At 40.4% G+C, this 13,514-nt stretch overlaps 1 long non-coding RNA gene across 1 annotated transcript; it reads left to right on the top strand.

Moving 5' to 3' along the window:
- Nucleotides 1-1,293: 1,293 nt before the first annotated feature.
- Nucleotides 1,294-2,204, top strand: LOC147616209 (uncharacterized). Its single transcript, XR_015262419.1, has 3 exons — nt 1,294-1,762; nt 1,838-1,935; nt 2,037-2,204. It is a non-coding gene; the product is annotated as an uncharacterized LOC147616209 (long non-coding RNA).
- Nucleotides 2,205-13,514: the final 11,310 nt, after the last annotated feature.

Raw genomic sequence — 13,514 nt, 5'->3', positions numbered from 1 at the left:
TGTGTGGTGTGATGAGTGGGTTTGCCGTGAGTTACACAACTCATGAGGGTCCCAGTTTGCCTGAATGGACAAGTAGTGATGCACACACAAAGACGGGCTGTACATAGAGTCATCGCACTTCACACTTATTACACTGATTTTGGACTCTACACAATCCCCCTGAGATTTGATGCCGGCACGGGTGGGATGCACACTGGCTTCCATTGCACTAAGGCATCCACAGGGTTGTTCTGGATGGGTTTTTTCCATATGGTCAGTGTTGATATCTTCCATGTTGCATTTGCACTCACTGATACATTTTGCATTAGGCACTACTGCATGTGATTGCATTTCATTTCCTATGTGCTTCATGATATCATGCATATTTCACAGCATGCCTTGGGGTTTTTGCTATCATTTGGCTGGGCATTACACTCTCATACTTGTTCAGGGGAACCGGCATATGTGTGGATAGGTGCATCAATTGGGGGTTGGGTTTTTATTTTTTATTTTTATAGGTGGATAGAGTGTCTGGCTGTGGCCAGAATGGTTGCGGATGTGTCATGGATACCATGATTACTTCTATGGTTCGGATGCTTCATGAGGTGCAGATTCGGATATATGCTCGTGCCGAGATCCATTGGGTTACTGAGTCATGCTATTTTTAGCAAGACATGCCATTTATAGCAGTTTTATGGTGCTTATGGCACTGTGGCAGGATACTATTGTGGACCTCTGTGATGTAGTATTGATGTCATACATTTTTATGTGTGGTACATTGGTTCAGAGTAGCCGAGTCAGCGGCAGTTGCTTAGTGTAGTTACTTGGATTTGTTAAATTTATGGATTTTTTTAAATGTACTTCATGGATTCGGTGATGACTACGGTCGTCATGGATTTGATTGTTAGTCTGATGCCGACGGATGATCATATACATTTTGCGGCGGGACTCCATGACATTTATGCATGTATGCCGTGATTATTTTTTTAGCATTGGTGCGGATACAAACAATGGTGGAGTGCCGGTTACTGATAGCCTTGTCACTGCGGGTGCTAAGGTTTGCTTCCATTGGTATGCCAGTCGATGATTGTCATGGATCAGTTGGGGTCAAGGTTGCCGGTTACGGGTAAGCCTGGATAAGGTGTGGATAATGTGGCTTCCTAGGGGCCAAGGAGAGTGGTAGAAAGAGTGGATAAGGGGTGGATAAGAGGTGTCCACATGGCACACACTCAGTGGACCACCCATGGGTAGGTGAGGTGGATGGATAGAGCATATTCTTGTGGATAATAGAGGTGGCAGCCTGTGGAGGAGAGGCAGAAGCAGCCTGTGGACAGCATTGGAGGAGGAGATCACTTGTGGGAGCATCTACAGCAGCCATGGAGGGAGCTAGAGCTCATGGGCAGTTTGTGGAGGGAGCTTGTAGGAGTCTGTGTGGAGCACCGGAAGCACTGTCTGAGCAGCCATCCAGCCACACATAGAAATGGCGCATTTTTTCTGGGGGGTAGCAGCCTATGTAGCAGCAGCAACAACAGGTCAGTTAGCCCGAGTGCTTCATTCTTGCTTCCGTAGCTTGTAGGAGCAGCCTATAGACTGTGTATGAGCAGCCATCTACCCGGAGGAGGCCATCATTTGTAGGAGCAGCTAGCTGGAGCTTTCTTGGAGCAGTTTGGACTGTCTATGAGCAGCCAACCACCGGGGAGGAGGAGCTTGAGCTTGTGTGGGTAGCCGGTGGACGGTTGCAAGCTTCATTCTTTTGATACTGAGGGGTGAAATCACCATTGAGGTAGACACGGAGGCTCTGTTGAGTTCTTGTTGCTTCTATTATGGAGTTGATTTCAAATTCTTGGATCTGTTGCAGGAGTGAGGCAATTTGAGACGAGGTGGATTGGATGGGCAGGTGTGAATGTTTCAGATGATGTGGGCCAAATTGCATTGAAGAAGGCTTTGGAGGAAAAGGTTCCTCAACTTTCCTTTGTCATCCAAGATTTTGGTTTTTAAAATTTTCATGACTGTAGAGCGTAGAGTGCTTGTGATGATGAGCATTTTCTTGACCACAGCGGTGTGTTCCGGTGTTTTTGAATGAGGAAACGGTACACCAATACTACAATGGGGGAGATAGAGGAGAGAGAGCTTTGCTTCTCTCTCCCACTTCATCCCCTATCGCCACCATGTCTTCCTTCCACCCTTTTTCTCCACTCTACAATCTGTGAAAGTGATTAAAATGTTAATGCTTCCGATATGAGTGGCATTGTCACAATGTATGAGCATGGTTGTTAGCTCTCTTGCATGAACTAGTTCTATTGAGTGAAAGTATTATGTTCATGATGATGAGTTGCCACTAAATGAAATTGTTTTTATTATTATTGCATGCAGTTGTACTTGTGTATGCATAGTGTTGAGTTGAATTTGAAATGTTCTAAGTATAGTTGTAATTTTAAAAATAATTAACACTAATCATGATTTTAAAAATCATTCTAAGAAATTAGATTAATAGTAATCCAAAAATGTTATCACTAATCATGATCAAATTCATTTTTAAAATTAAATTAAGAATAATCTAAAAATAATTAATCTCCTAATCAAAGCATCAAGATCTAAGTCAAGAGCTCTGATACTAATTCAATGAAGGGGACCTAGGGGTTACACTCATTAGCATGGAGTACATACTTATCCCACTCATCATAGGGAGTAGCACCTAAACATGGCATCTAAACATGGAAGGAATACCATGAATTAGCCATGGAAGCTTTCTCTAGATTAGAAAAGAACCAAAATGGTAATATGTCAAAAAGGTACAATATCCTAGGGCTGGTGCCTTTTATAGTACCAAGGTCCCCATATGCTTTACTCAACATATGTGCTAATGCCTCTAAGCATGATGTGCCTAGGCCCATCCCCCATATATATGCACTCACTAAAATCCCTTCATTATACTCTCCCTCTCTCTCTCAATCATCTCTCAAACACACACACACAACTCACCTCTCCCTCTCTCTCTCTCTCTCTCTCTCAATCTCTCAATCTCTCAAGCACGTAAACACACACCTCACTCTCTGACACATAAAAAATCTCTCTCTCTCACACCCACACACAAACACACAGCTAACATGTCTCTCTCTCTCTCTCTCTCTCTCTCTCTCTCTCACACACACACACACACACACACACACTGTTAATCACATGTGGTTATAACATGTTTCTATGATAACTATGTCCGCACACTTATGTGCACCCGTACTATATTGTAAATATCACAATTTAATGAGGGAAATATCCTAAAGATGCTCCCAAGTCTTGAGCTTCAAAGGGCAAACAAGAGGATCTCAGTTAATTGGCCAAACCATAAAGAAAAGCCTTGTAACTATGTTTTGGGCACCTTGGATCACTTACTCCCAAGCGGCCTAGTGGGAAAAGGCTTGGAACTATAAAAGCCATTTTCTCTTATTTATAACTCATTCTCCCATTTGTGCAATAGAAGTGAAGTGTTCTCTTTTGCAACTCTAATCTAGCATGTACGGTTTAGGGTTTGGATGTGATTAGTGCTAATCGCTCGTTCTCTTTTGCTTCTGTCTTGCTTCTTCTCTCCCTCTTGCTTGAGTGATTTGATTATCGCTGTGATTGGATTTTACAGAGATTCCACACGATCTTCATGAGAGAGATTTCACCACCCATAGGATTATAAACCGCATCGATGTGACGAGGAGTGCAGGAGGATCACGAACGATGAGCGGCTATCCACACGTGTGATAGTGGAGCTCTTGATCATATATCAAGCTTTGTAGATCGGAAACTTCTCATGACATTTTCTTTAGGTTAACATCTTTGGTGTTGCTACCCGCAGGGATCACCAATCCACTTCTTGTCCTACAGTGTTTTATGTTAATTTTTTTTAGCTTTTTCATTCGTTAGATTTGTGTACATAGGTAGGTTAGAAATGTAAGATATAACCTTAATCAACCAAAAAACACCAAAAAAAAAATCACGAACAATCTCTTAATTTTTACTAATTATCACTAATCGACTAATTAGTGTGATTATTGAGCTTAAAGAGAGAAAAACAACCAAAAACTTGAGCCTAATTGCTTGTAATTAGACTAATTAGAGTGGAATTAGTATTCTAAACACTTATCTAGACCTAAATCCATGCTAAGACCACTCCCATTAGGTCATAGTAAGTGAGAATTATACGAATTGAGTCTCATTTGCCTAATTTTCTCTCTTTTGAGTGGGTTAATTGGAGGCTTAATTAGAAGGATTAATAGAAGATAATCATATCATTAGATTAGCCTTGACATTTCTAATCCACTTATCAAATCTCCATCTGAAAACTCCTCACCATTAAGGAGTAGAGCAAAGAAAGGATTAAATAGTGATTAATAGTGTGATTAGGGTGGATTAGTTTTTAGTTAAGTTAGAGAGTCTCTAGATTAGTTGAAAACCACTATTTGGAGTTGACCTCTAACTTTAGCCTCTTTCCATCTACTTGTCATAAAAAATTCAAATCCCCACCCACCCCAAATTCAAAATCGCGCGGCGTACAAACGTGCCTACGTAAGTGTATGGACATACCCCCCCCCAAAAAATGTATCCGCATAAGCATACACCCATACCTACATAAGTGTACGGACATACATACCTATGCATACAAACATATATACCTAAGCATACAACCGAACCTACATAAGCGTACATACTTACCTACCTAAGCGTACGGCCGTACCTATGTAAGCGTATGGCCGTACCTATGTAAGCGTACGTACGTACCTTTCCCAAAAAAATCTTTCAAAAAAATATAAAAAACCCTCATAAGCATATGCCCATACCTACATAAGTGTACAGATATACCTACCTCATAAGCATATGCCCATACCTACCTAAGCATATGGCCGTTGTTATGGCCTACTGCACCTCCCAAGAGAACGCCACACATTCACCAATGGAACAAGCAGTTTAACAACCATAGGGTACTTACCTCACATCCCTTGAGACTCTCCAAGCTCGCTTGCAGAAGCTCAAATCCTTCAATGTCCACCTCCACTCTGTCATTATGAAGTCACTCACACCATAATGCAAGTCAACTGTCCTCTCACTCTCCCACACCCAAGCATAGAAGATGCACATGCACTAGAGTACACGCACACTCTCTTTCACACACATACACAACACAAGACAAGAGCTCTCATAGCACAAAGGGGGATTGTGTCTTTCCATTATGAGAAATTACCTTACATACAACTGGCCCTTATTCAATCTTGGGCGCCCAAAACTTACTAACTAAAGCCTTGGCTGGTCAATATCTCATAATATACAACATTTATAGTGCCGTTACATAACACTTATTAATGTCCTCAATGGGAGGAGCATCTTTGTTAATCCAAAATAATATCCCTCCTACATGATGTTGTAGGTTCTGTCCTCAGAACCTCTAGGTCGAAAGACCTAGTCACCAAACTTATGCCTGTAGAAGTTACGGCATGACTGAAGATTTTTTAGAGTTTTTGTGAATGCTTAGTGGGAAGTTCAAAACATATATCTTCAAATGTTACATGCATGTATCCTGGTAGACACCTGAGGTGATGGTAGTAGAGAATTATACCTCGTTCCTCCGGGCCTCTGTTTATGTCAAAACAAAGTTATTATGCATCGTGCCCATCATATCTTTCTTTTTGATGGTCAATTAGAACCACGATCAACTTTAGAAATCAAACTGCAGCCACTATGTCTGGATCCAAGATTCTTTGCCATGCTCGAATCCATGTTAGCATCTGATTCTTTTGACTGGATATATCTAGAAACACTGAGGGCGAGAACTGTGCAAAGTTGTAGCACACATGTGAGTCCCTCTATTTTACTTTGTCAAATTGATATGGCATGAATCTCCACTTGATTGGCATGTACAGTGGGTCAACTCTCTGGTTGATGCAGAGCTTCGGTACTCCCAACTGTATTCTAGTATGGAGGTACTCCTTTCGCCATCAGGTTGTATGCCAAAATCTTCTAGGCAGGGGTTGCGACCATTTATTTCTATTGCAAAATACCCACCCCTTGTATGCACTATATTTTTCTTTTGGCACCGCTGTAGAAACAATAACTTATCATAAATGTAACAATTCTAATTTCCAGCAGATGTTAGGTGTGGATTCGCTAGCTTGGTGTTCCACACCACATTCTCCCACAAAGTTCTTTCTCCACCCATTGGCATCAATTCCTCCATGTCTGGCATTTGGGCTCGGAGAGGCTACGAAACATACGACTTCTGCCTCGACCCTATTATAGAGTAGGCTTTCAACAGGATCCTGCGTGTGGACTCAAAAGGTGTCATCTGCATGTGTACTTTGAACATCAATTTTGGCTCTAATAGTGGGTTTAGGCCTTCATATAGCTAACAAAGATTACAGTACAATTTCATCAGTAAAGGTGTTATGTCATCCCGAGGGTGTAGAGTACGCACCTCATCGAGCTGCTTGTGTGGAGATACATTTGTTGTTGGCAACTGCTCGGGGTCGAGAGTGTTAGTGGGAAATTCAACAGGTGATAAAGAGCAACGTGAAAATATACACTCTGCTTTAGTTTTGTTAATAGGAGATACACTAGTACAAGGATTTAGAAGCTTACTAGAGAGAGAAATAAACACAGGATATGTTACAGAGGTGGAGGACCCGACAATTTCTTCTTATCCTTCCCCTAAACTGGGTGAAGGTTGGGGAGGTTCAACAGTTTTCATAAACTCTTGGAGTTCCATGATTTCTTCTAGCGCTACATTTGGATATTCTATATGGGCACGATCAAAATCATAAAGTACATTAATTAGCATAGCCTCTAGATGTTTATGTATTTTTCTATATAGCTTTATGATATCCAAGGGGTGATATAAAGTATACTTTAAAAGGTTTAGGTATTGATAAGTATTATAGACCCTCCATAGACCTCAACCCATCCATGTTTAATCACCCATTGATAGCTTCAAGTGACAACCTTGTAGTTGGCCGGTGTGGATGGCATGCCATCTGGCATGAACATGTTGAGTTCGTCGACACTGTCATCAAGGATGGCAGATTGTTGCAACACCCGACACCAACTTCGAAGGTTGAGCACTATGGGATGTAGTTGGAAAAAGAAAAGGTCAGTGGGGTTAGCAAGCATCACATCACCTCTAAGTATGCCCATTACTAAAGTAGGGTTAGCATCCCTCTCCGTGTTCTGATATACTAGTGTTAACTCTTCTAAAATGAGGTCTTCTATCAGGTTGATCTCATATTGAAGCAAACGAGAGTGTTAGTGTAGAAAAAAACAAGGTAAGGGTATGAGGAGGGGCTCGAGGAGTCACTACTAGTAGCAATGGGCCTATTTTTGAGGCACGCTCGATAAGTTATCGTAACTCGTCAATTTACTCACTTCTTTTATTAAGAGACTAAGGTTTAGTAAAAGGGGAGGAGAAGGGTGTGAGTGTGAATGGACTTATGGTCCACTAGCTCACCTATTTAAAGGTGGAGCTAGAAGGCATTGTATGGAGCAAGAAGCCTAGTATTTTGAGCAACTTAATAAGCAATATATTTTTCTTGTATTTTGTGAGTCTCTCTCCTCCACATCTTTAATCTAGCATGAGCACCACGAAATTCTAACATGGTATCAGATCTTGGCAAGATTAGGTCACTTTTGTGGTGTAGAATAGGTCAATTTTATCCCTTTTTCTTTTGTGGAGCTGAACCTCCTGCAAGTGGAGGAGCTCTAGCAACTCGTGGAGGCAAGATCTCAATGTGCTATCAACTAGGAAGATGAAGGAGACTCCTGGGTGCTCAGCCTTGTACAATCAATTTTGAGCTTCACTCTTAGGACGCCGCGGCATTGACCTCTGAGCAGGTCGGCGTCGTTTTTCTGCGCAGTTGATGCCGTACGACCATTCGTCGTGTGTAGGCGATTGCAGGCCTAGAGAGCATACGGCTTTTGAAGCCCATGGTCTCAAGATCCTACAGCTCAAATATTAGCCCTAATTGCTGGCTGAATCAACTGTGGGAGTGAAAAAACCAGGCGCCTACTATTTCTTTTCTCCATGAAAGCTTGCTCAAGCTTGTTAATAGTGTTCTTTTTTCACTAATCTCCTCTTCTTTGCTCTAATCACTTAAGTGCTCTTGTGAGGGCTTGTTAATAGTGTTCTTTTTTCACTAATCTCCTCTTCTTTGCTCTAATCACTTAAGTGCTCTTGTGAGGGCTTGTTGTTGCTAATCCTAGTTTGAAGTGGGGTGGGCACTCACCATGAGGTATTCATGAGCCTCATTCTCATCAAGCTGCATCAACAACATCTTCAAGTGCACAAAGCTTTTTCAAAGTGTGCTTATAAGCACTAATAGTGTTGATTAACACTAATGAGGCTTCTAATCCAGCTCCAAAGTGTTTCTAAACACTAAGAGTGTTCTTAAACACTAATGGTGAATCTAATCACCAATGCAAGTGTCATTAGATGCTAGAAATATGCTTTTAAGCACTAATTGTGTTTTTCAACACTAATGGTGATCTTAATCAGCAAACAAAGTGTTCTTTGACATTAATGAAACTAATCTCCAATAGAATTAGTGGTTATACACAAACCTAAGTGCTAAACCATAAAATTTACCATCTTAATGTCCTTTTTTATGTAACATCCTTGGCTTGATCAAGGGTTGTTGCACTCTCATAAGCCTCTCTCTTTCTACTTAAGCCAAAATATCAAAATTTTTGGTTTTTTCCTCTTCATAAATCATCCCATTACTCTCTAGTAATCTCCTTCAATGCCCAATGTCAAAGGACAACACCCAAATTCAGAAGTTCTCAGGAGAGGGCTTTCACACTTGTCAAGTCCTTGTCAAGTACAAGATGAATGGCCAAAGGTTTTTGGCCATTCATCTCTGGCACTAAGGCTATTGATCGAACTAAGGCTGAAGATATTGAAGATGATGAGAGGGCACAAGCCATCATCATGCTTCATCTTGATGAGGCTCTCATTCACCATGTGGACCAGCTTCCGACTGCAAAAAGGAGAAATGGGATGAGCTTGATAAGCTCTATGGAGCTCGTGGTAAGAATTCCAAGATCTCACTTAAAATTGAATTTTTCAGCTTGGAACTCAAAGAGGGAGATGGCATTGGAGCCTTCATCTCTCACTTGAAGGGCCTTATGGCTCAACTTGCATCAGTCAATGCGAGAATGGATGAAGATGATGCAGTGGCTGTTTTGCTAAAAGCAGTCAAGAAGGTGTACCCCACCTTAGTCACCACCCTGAAGAACATACCTAATCCCACCCTTGAAGGAGTCATTCAATCTTGTCTTGATGAAGAAAAGAGGCCAAAGAGAGAAGCTGAATCTTCAAATGCAACAACTTCATCGAATATCGAACAAGCCTTGTCACATCAAGTGATCAAAGTAAGATGTGTCCATTGCAAAAAGGTGGGTCATTTGGCAAATAATTGTTGGATCAAATATCCCAACAAAATGAAATGTAACAAGTGTAAACAAACAGGACATATCACTTCTAAGTGTCCTAACAAAGAGTCAGAGGCTAACTTTGTATCAGCCTCTAACTCCACTGAGAAATTGTTTTAAATCTCAATGTAACCACCTATATTCCTAACCTTGTATGCCTAATGCTATAAAGGCAACCTATGTCCAATACCACCTATTCCAATTTTCTTTCATAGTTGGTATTGAGGGGGGGTATTAAGAGACTAAGGTTTAGTAAAAGGGGAGGAGAAGGGTATGTATGTGAATGGACTTATGGTCCACTAGCTCACCTATTTAAAGGTGGAGCTAGAAGGCATTGTATGGAGCAAGAAGCCTAGTTGTATTTTGAGCAACTTAATGAGCAAGATATTTTTCTTGCATTTTGTGAGTCTCTCTGCTCCACATCTTTGATCTAGCATGAGCACCACGAAATTCTAACATCTTTAAGGGTGTTCTTTGAGGAGGACTACTACTCCAATTCCTAGAGCCGTCTATCTTTGGTGTTGAGAAACATGGAAATCATAGCCTCTTGTGAGCTCTGTGTATCTTCTGTCTATTTCTTCTTTGGCAATTTTGTGAGTGGTAGCTTGGGCTTTAGCCTCCTCTAGTTTCTTGAGGCAATCCTGCACCAGTGATTGGCTATTGGTTACATGTTCTAGAACTTTCTTGTGACTCTCTAGAATATTCTCCATCTCCTTGGTCTTTGCACCAATAGCCTCATTGTGCTCCCGTATCTTTTATGTGTGTGCTTTGTTGAGGAGTTCACATTCGGATTATAGGCTAGTCGCCTTCTATTGAGAGGCAATCTTCTCTTCTTTGAGCTTACTTATATGCCTGGTATACCCCATTTCTTTAGCTTTGATGGTGACATGTGCTTCCTTTAATTGTTGTTTATGCTCCTCTTCTTTCTCTTTATTGTGATTGACATTAAGATGGCTGAAGTAGCTCAGTGTTAATTCCGACTTCTAAGCTTAAAAAGGCAAGATTTTTACACACATAGAATGGTGGAAGAACAGAGGGAAATTAATAATTTTCTTCTATTATTTATGGCCACATGGCAAGGAAGCAGAAACATCTAGTGCCACAGATAACATGGGGGTTGAAATGAAAGAAGGAGGGATACTAGCCCTAGAACCCATAAATGAGGAACCCAAGGCTAAGGAAGACCTTGAAATGCAAGAAGAAGAGGACGATCGACCTAGGGCATCAACAAGAGAAGAGGGTCAGCTCTACACAAGGGAAGAGAGAAGAGATAAATGAGATGATCAATAATCCCACATTCTTGTAGATCATGGAACTGTTGATTTAACAAAGGCGGGTTGAGGCCACTAATGAAGAGCTAAGTGCTAAGGAATTGCCTAGACCCAATCGTAGACTCGAATTGCACAGAAGGACCTATACAAGTAGAGGATGAGGTCTAGGTAGGGGAAAATTGCTCCTCGGAGGTCAATAGTGGATCCCCATGCAGATCTAAATACGGCCACAAGGGTAGATTTGTTGAATATGGCCACAAAAATGGGCAAAGGCATGGTTAGGGAACTTCACACTCCCTCTTGAATCCAAACCGCCTCCAATGAAATTGCACATCATTCCGAAACTCATGCAAAAGTTCTCAGGAGATGGGGACCCAATCCAGCACCTAGAGATCTTTGAGTCAACATGTGAAATTGTGGGCTGGTGAAAGATGTGACCATGATACATGCCTTTTCTCTAACTCTAGATGAGAAGACCCATTAGTGGTATCAAACCTTAAAGCCTCAGGACAAAGTCAATTTCACTCGGCTTAAGAATGTGTTCATACCAAGCTTTGCTCAAAGTGGTCATAGATGGAGTCCCATGGCTCAGCTCCATAACATCAAGCAGAAAGAAAATTTATCCATGAGGGATTATGTATCTCGACTCAAGCACCTAAACTCAAGATGAAAATTGAGGGAAAGGATAACTAATGAATCAGTTGTTGCCCTGTTTCCGAAGAGGAGTACGAGACCGTAAGATGCACAATTATTTGGTGTTAGCCCGACCGACTACTATGGATACTTGCTGTAAGTTGGCTATCGAGTATGAAGATAACATGCTTGAGCTGCTACCAACCAGAAGATGCCAAGGTAGCTTTGGTGGTAGAAAAATCATGAGTCTCTAGTCATCAAGACACGGGACCTAGAAACACAAGTTGGCAACATGATAGTTGAAGAATTTAGTACTGATATCTTGGAGAAGCTAAAAACCAAGGATGGGAGGAAATCATCTGGGAATGCCCATCTCTACCCTCGAAGAGAGTTCATCTGGTGCTTAATCTGTAGATAAAATCATATGAGGATTGAATGTCCTCACCTACGACCGAGAGAGTTGCTCTATTGTGCTCATTGTCAACAAACACTAGGGAACCATGATACTGGCATGTGCAGATACCCAAGGATCCAACCCTTAACATAATTTCCAGACCCAGAGTTCCATTAGCTTTACCAGCACCACCAATACAACCCAATGTGGCTATAGGGCAGCCAAATGTGTCCTATTTACCGAGAGGAACATTCAGGATGTAGGATATGACACCATTACCACCACTTGTCCTACCACCATAGTAGCCACCACCACAGGCCAAGATCAACTAGGTGTGATGATTTGTAAGATTCCTCCCTCTAGCTTTTGAGGTGTGTAGGTGTAAGAACCTCCCCTTCTAATCTTATAATTATTCCCCTCTCTGAAATAAAAGAAAGATCCTGTTTTACCCTGTTTTACCCTGTTTTGGCATAGAGAGAGAAAATGTCTAGAGAGAGGTAATTCAAAATTGTGATATTTTTGGATATAAAAATTCTCCTAGTGTCTAAAATGGTTTTCCTTGAAACAAAAATTCAAAAAAAACTTTCCAATGTGCAATTGGAATTAACTGAAAATAGGTAAAAAGGACCTTATCTTGAGGGTCCAGATTTTTTGATGAAAATTTTGGATTAAGGTTCCTATGGACCAATAAGATTAATCCAAATGTAGGGAGGAGATAAATTGAAGAATAAAAGAAAATCTCCCAAAAATGAGTAAATACTCACATAAGATGAAGAGTTGACTAAGGACAAGGTTTATTAGTTAAAAAAGAAGAGATATTTAGAGGAAATGATGCATTTTGATACCTCAGTGTGGGGAATTTCCCTCATGAAGAAGGAGCCTATTTCACATGTGTGGATGAGTTTTAAACTCATAAATAATGAGATATTTTCATCTCTCCTCTCTCTTGTTTCAACTAGATCCAAAAAGTAAGCTAAACTGACCTAAAAATGGTCAAAAAGTGACCAAACTGATATGGAAATTCTAGAATCACTTTGCTTGGTTAGAAACTCACTTTTTCCTATAAATAGAAACCTCCCCCCTTGTAAAATGTTAATGGTGTTTATGCACTATTACTATGCTTCTGTCGTCCTAAGCCATTTAACATTGAATTTCTTGATAATTCAATTGTTTTTTGGCCCCAAGTGAATTTGGTGGCCACTCTTGCTGCAAACAAGAGTAGAACCCTCATTCCCTCAAGCCAAAGGAAAGCTTACAAGCTCCATGTAAGCTTAATTCTTACTTATTGTGAATTTTAAATCTATGGTTTTCTTAAATTTTATGCTTTGTAAATGTTTGAAATAAAATCTAATGCTATGCCTTGATGGAAAGGTCACCCCCTTCTCTTCTTTACAATTCAGCCCTTCTTAATCCTAAAAAGTTTAATTAAATGATTGATTAAACTCTTTTCATTGTTTACTCCCTTGATTTTTAGAAAATGGAGTAGATTAGAGATATTAGAATTCAAATTGGATTAATTCAAGTCATAAATTGAATGTTAAAATTGAGAAATGGTCAGCCATACAAAGGAGGTTATGGCAAAATTTTCTTAACTTTTGTGAAACTAAAGTTTATCACATTAGGTTATTCTAAAAAAGTAATTCCTTCCGTTTGTGCATTCTAAAAGATTTATTTTTATTTCAAAAGTGAAAGATTTATTTTTATTTCAAAAGTGTTATTCCCATTAAAATTTAATTTATGCATAGAAAGATGCATGAAAGATTTATTTTTATTTCAAAAGT

The sequence above is a fragment of the Cibotium barometz genome, chromosome 38 (assembly GCF_041138505.1).
Source record: "Cibotium barometz isolate CiBa-2024 chromosome 38, ASM4113850v1, whole genome shotgun sequence".
In the NCBI taxonomy this organism is placed as follows: domain Eukaryota; kingdom Viridiplantae; phylum Streptophyta; class Polypodiopsida; order Cyatheales; family Cibotiaceae; genus Cibotium; species Cibotium barometz.
Note: the sequence above shows the minus strand (reverse complement) of the source record. Positions and strands in the feature narration are given on the sequence as shown.